The sequence below is a fragment of the Ornithodoros turicata genome, chromosome 2 (assembly GCF_037126465.1).
Source record: "Ornithodoros turicata isolate Travis chromosome 2, ASM3712646v1, whole genome shotgun sequence".
Classification (NCBI taxonomy): Eukaryota; Metazoa; Arthropoda; class Arachnida; order Ixodida; family Argasidae; genus Ornithodoros; species Ornithodoros turicata.
In genome coordinates this window covers 63,642,762-63,648,937 of record NC_088202.1, presented here as the reverse complement: position 1 = coordinate 63,648,937, position 6,176 = coordinate 63,642,762, and positions in this window count along the sequence as shown.

Below are 6,176 nucleotides of genomic sequence, written 5' to 3'. Positions count from 1 at the left end.
CGGGCCCTAGCGAAAAAAATGTTGCGTCAAGGTGATGTAACGAGAAACTGGGTCACCACGTAAATCATGTTTTCCGAGGCCACACGTATTAAAACCAAAAGTAAACTGTTGTGCTTGATGAGACAAGTCTATCTGAAGGAAAATATCCCTATGAGCCAACCAGCTCATTGCCGAAACAAGCGCCAAAAACAAAAGGGTTCGCTTATGCAGTTTCCAAATGTCCTTCGCGCGCGCATCATATATCACATGCTGTTCCCGTGTGATTGTGTAAACAGAATCGCACCACCCTTGCGCTCCTCCGGAGGTGCTTTATATAAAAGTCGCGATATATACAACTCATTTGAGGTCTGTGAAGCCGTCGGTCGACTCCTCGTGAAGCGCACAACGAGAAAGGTATGTTTCACTATTGTCTTCAAGATGAGGAAAGTTAGGTAATAGTCGTCCTCATTTTCAGTTCATTTGGCGTGCGTAGAAACTTGCACTGAGAGATATGTCATCTATTGTCGAGAAGCTGGATAAACTAAAGAAACCCGGTGATGGAGACATTCAGAAAATGAGCATTGTTCCAAACAACGAAAAGCTCGACGTGTTGGACTTACGCAAAGTGGACACTATCTATGGGGAGTCCGTGTACGTGGAACTCCTGATGAACAACGATGAACGCGTGAAGGTGTACCTACCCAGTCGTTTTAGGCGACTCACGGATGAAGATTTGCAAGAAATGCGAGAATTACCAGATCTGAAACTAGACAAGAAGGAGAGATTCGGGGATGGTAAAAGAGCCGCATCGCCCGACATCATCTTTACTCACGCGAAGAAGTGACCGCGACGAAAGTCCGCGTCCCATATGTAATCAGCGGGAAAAATAAAAATACATGAATTTCTGATTTTAAATGTTGCGTTGTTGTGATGGATTAGGAAGATAGGCTGATATGATGGGAAGCTCTATTGATAGAATGATATGATAGGGAGCTATAGCGCGTATTCATTGACTAAGCAAGTGTAGTTTGTGGGGAGCTATAGAGAATAAAGGACGCCAGGCGTTTTTAAGCGACAAACAACTTTTCTAGCAGCTTTATTGATTTTAGGTCATTAGCGGCGAGATTATCGGAAAACAGGGATACAATGCTCTTCAGTGATTTCCCTTTCGCCAACAATGTCGCCACAATACAACAGTACACACCACACATTGGAGAATACAGGCTTTGGATACAGACATCATTATATTCGTCGACGGTGAGGCGTTTCAGCTCGGGTTCGATGGGCGGCAATCCGAAGGAATCAAAGTAGATGAGGTCATCCTTCATTTTCGCGTACAAAATCCAGTGCTCCCCAGCTTGCTGTCGCCGATCGGTGTTCACCACGATCATACCCGGTCTATCCAGTGCGGGCAGACGATCGTCTCGAGCGTATACACCGCGGAAGAGTGCCGAAGTGTAATCGTTGTACTTCAGGAGTCTCTCGATATCTTGCTCGAACATCGCTAATCCAGTGTGACGTTCCTGTTCTTATCGATGGACATAATTCGCACACTCTCGGACAGTATCAATACGGTCGTGGGTTCGGCCAAGGCACGTTGGAACTTGAGTTGCAGACGAACGTTTCCACGCCTGGTCGGTGACAGGTGGACGGAGGATTGATCCGGATCCAGGTCGTAGTACAGTAGGAACTTGTTTCCAACGTAGTGGTCGTATTCGTAGGAGACGTGCTTCTCACACAGCTGCTCCAAGAGGTTGAAGTAGCTTCGGTGGTTCAGGTTATTGCTGAAGTCGAACGTGTCTATTCGCTGCGTCCCGTTCACGGTGAGCGTCGCCGACTCAATGTCGCAGTTCACGAATCGGTACGGGTCCCGATTGAATGCTCCCTGGTAGGCTAGGGTGGGCACGAATGCGACCACCACCTTAGACGGTATCTTCTCAGGAAATAAATCTTCCAGGCATGCATCCAGGTTGCCAACTGGTAGCGAACGAATACGCGATTCACTTCCGGCCAGTGTGTAGAGAGCCTTGCGCTTCTGCAATTCCGTTTCGTGTCCGAGGAATAGGCTGGGAGACACGGTGATTTTCTTTATGTACAAAGTGGCACTCATGATTTCCACTCTATGCGTGTGCTGCTCCTGATCGGTCTTCATAATGCGGAACGCGTCGGAGCCTTGATAAAAAACAAGCCTAATTTCCACTCCCGATATGAGTAGCTTAGGCTGCAGGAAAATGTCCGAGTTGATCTTGGAAACCAGGTCGATGGTCTTGCCGCCACGTGTGAGGTTGTATCGTTCGGTCGGTCCATGAGCGCGAATGTTGTTTTCCGTTTGACGCGCTTCTTCTTGCGTGTACAGACCTGCTTCATGCACGGTATTTTGCTCCGTGGTGCTGGCGTGAAGCAAAATATCCAAGTAGCTTCTATAGCTATACAAATCATTATTCGTAATCATGGTCTGATTCAAGAAGACGGCTACGTTCTTGAAAAGCGAGCTGGCGAACGCGTTGACGGGGTAGACCTCGTCGTAGACGTCCGATCGCCAGCCTGTGTTTCCGGTAGCGAACCATCGTCACGTACGATGCAGACTTTCGTCACTATGTACGCGGAGTTCAAATCGAGATAGTGGTGCCCCAAATTCGAAAGCTGGAACTCTATGACGGAGGATATGTCAGCGACCGGGTAGAATACCTCATATTCCCCCTTCAGTATATGCCACTGCGTTCCCGGCACGGAAAATAACTGTGTTTCCGACTTATCCAACAGAGGAGTGTCGGGATGTACGACGTTAATCGTGTCCATCTCGCAACTAAATTGTGGCCGCGCAACCAGCGTGATTTATGCCGTCGAAGACGTCCGGTTTTCTCCTCTTTCTTCGCCCGCCAGCCCCTCCGAGGTCGCGGAGAATTTCACGGCCCGTATCTTTCGCCGATCTTTTAAGCGCACTTCAGAAAGAGTCTCCCTCCGACAGATTTTTGGCCACGCGCTTAGCGGCCGCAACAGCCGTCTTTTTTAAGTAGGGCGATACGCGTTTAAAGAGTGGAATAGCGAAACGCCCGAGCTGAGAAAAGAAATTGCCTCCCCTCTGGTACAGGTGCGACCTGTATACCGTCGGAACGCCAAATCCGTAGATTGGTACCGCTTTAGTGTACATGCTTAAAGTGCAGCGTCAGCGTCGATCTACCGCGATTTTGTAGCGGTAGCTTGCGACCGGTGTCGTCGCGTATGGAGACGGTGATTGAGGAAATTTCGCGCTGCACTAACTTAAAATACTGAACGGGTAGAAAGCTGAAACTCAGTTGTTCTTTCGTTCTATCGTATACGAATGGAATTAATTTCAGTATCGGATGCCGCCCGTTTCCCACTACGGAGGGCGTGACGAGATCCGTGTATATCATAATACAGTTAATGGGAAGATCTATGGTCACTTCGTCGACGCCCGTATCGTTTTCCGTAAATACGGTTTTTGGCGCCGAAACCCAGTAGGTACGCAAAGTAATCGGATAATGTAAGCGACACGTTTTCCCGCAAGCTCAACGAACACTTCCTCGCCCATGCATCGTACGTGAGGGAAGCCTCCGGCTGCAGACGCTCATGGATGGCGCTCACGAGAGCTTCGGGTGTTTCGTAGTAATTCGGTGGAAGTGAAATGCGCCGACTTTCCGTCTCTTGAGTGTTTATGTGGATGCGGTACGTCTTCACTATGGGATTACACGTGATGTGCTTTCGGGATCCTTCAACGTGGATGTGCTTCACCTGAATGAGGTCCAGGAACTCGGTCGACAAGTTGAAATTCGTCGGGAGAGAGAGCGAGTAAGTGTTGTCTTTGTATTCCACCCGTGATTCTGTATCGTTCGTCGCTCTGAAGAATTCGTTGAATGTGTCGGTAATGAGCGATCGGGGTTCTAAAATTAGATCGTTATTGATCACTATCACCCGGCGAACTCGCATCATAACGGCTCTTTCCTCCGCGAGCGGTAACACGTTTGGGACGGCGCGTACTTTACCGCCCTCCCGGTGATCTCCATCGATGTCGACGATTCCAAAGGCGAGATGCAGCGGTCTGTCGATTAGTTTCACCGAGCGCACGCGCGACGGTAGCTTAAACACGTAGTGATCTTCCTCGTAAGTCCACTCTATCCCATATTCGGGGAATATTTTATTCAGTAGCGTGTCCGTGTCTTCGAACGTGAGCTGTTTTGTTTGCCACTTCTCCGTTGATAGCGTTATCAGGTTATCAGGCGCTTGGTTCACGTTCAGGAAGCTGTTGGGAATGGAAAATCCCTCTAGACCGACGACGTACGAATCATCCAGGTGTAGCGGCTTATCTAACGCGATCGTGAAGTCATTCAACGTGTTGGACGGGTACAGGTCCATGCTGGCGTTCGAGAGCAGATACACGTAAAATTCATTTTCTGACATCGTTGGCGGGCACCCAAGAATCGTGATCTTTGGCGTATCCGAACCAACGAACCAAGTAGTGCAATACCCCGTTAATTTTCTTCTTTCTAATCACCGCGGATATGAGTCGCTTATCGTACGAGGAAAGATGGTGGACTGGCTGCAGCTCCTGCTCGTAGAATGATCCCAGTATTTCTTTTCCCGTCGAATCTTTCACGTACACTACGGGCGGATCGGTCTTTCTCGTTCGTGACACCTCGAACACTTCGGCCGTCCACCTTTGATCGTAGCCTTTGGCGAACACGCCGCGGTCTAACGCGAGCCTCACCTGGTCCCCTGATTTATACTTGCTCTCGCGCGGGGTCGTCTTACGATTCAATCTGTTGAACAGAGCTACTTCATTTCCGGCGTTCACGTTTTTCGGCTTTTCGCCCGTGACTTAGTGTACCGAGTCGTTATAGTCGGCCACTATCTTCGGCAGCGCGTTGATATAATTAAACTTCCCCGTACTAGTGAAATGCCTGGCTATTCTTTCCCTAATTGTTCTCTGCACGCGTTCACAGGAGGCCGCTTTCATTCCGCTTTGTGTGCTATAGTGATTTAGCAGCGACTGAAAGTACTGACGAACGGGGGAACCCCAAAATTCGCTCCCGCGATCCGTGAGCAAATTCTTCGGAATTCCGTGACGGAAAACTCGTTGGAAGGCTTTCTTTACGTCTTGCGGGCGCTTTGTGCGAATGGGGACCATGTACAGGTACCTCGATAGCGTATCTATGACCGTTAGGATGTACCTGAAGCCCTTGTTAAATTTCTGATATTTGCGCATATCCAGAAGGTCTGCCTGATATAAATCCCGCACGTGAGTTGCGATGATGGAGCGCCGCTTAAATTTTTTCTTCACTGGCTTGTGAAGGGTGTAAGCATCTTCTTTTTTCAGCTGTTCCACGGCTTCTGCGCGCGTGAGCTTGTGATAACGTCGGTACCGATCCACTCCACCTAACCCTTTCTCCTTGATCTTTCTATAGGGCCCTATATTTGCTCCAGCGAGCAATGCGGTGTATTTTCAGAGCGCTTATAATTTTTGATACTTTTTTGTACCAGCGGGGTTTCTTGATGAGCGCGCTACGACGTGCTAAGTAGCTCACGAGAGCCACAATGTTTGAGCGATTGATTCGCTTCCCTCTATATACTAGCACATTATCTGCCTGCCAGGTGAAAACTTTCTTCAATTCTTTTAGCACAGATTTCGCGCGTGCTTTATCAACGCCGGAGGGTAGAAGATTAAAATCGAATGGATTGGGTTCTGGTTCGGGCTCCGAATGGACAGGTTCCAGAGGAGGAGGAGGAGGAGGAGGATGATAGTGAGCTCGCTTCAGCAAGTAATAGAGGGCTTCCAGTATTTTGCCCACTTTTACATCGTCCGAATCGTTAGATTTCAGAACTTCACCTATTTCTATTCTATGAGCCATGACCGATGGCTTTGGATATCGCTCGCCCGGCGACTCCCGCCACGAGACTTGATAGCCCTGAGAGGAGCAGTGGAAGTATGGGAATGAGACCACCTCGTTGTCCCCTAATATATTTCTTCAACTGCCGAGGGCACTTATGAAGTGACTTGTAGGCGAGGAAGCGGAGGATTTTTTTGTGTTTCTTCAGGTTTTTATGAAGTTCCGTCGAAAGTGGGATATTTCCGCGTAGAATATTCAGACAGATTTCCGAAAGGATTCGAATGTCGTCGCAGCTGAGCTCTTTAAGTAACTCTGCGCGGTGCGTCGGTTTGCTGGCGGCCAATACTTTGA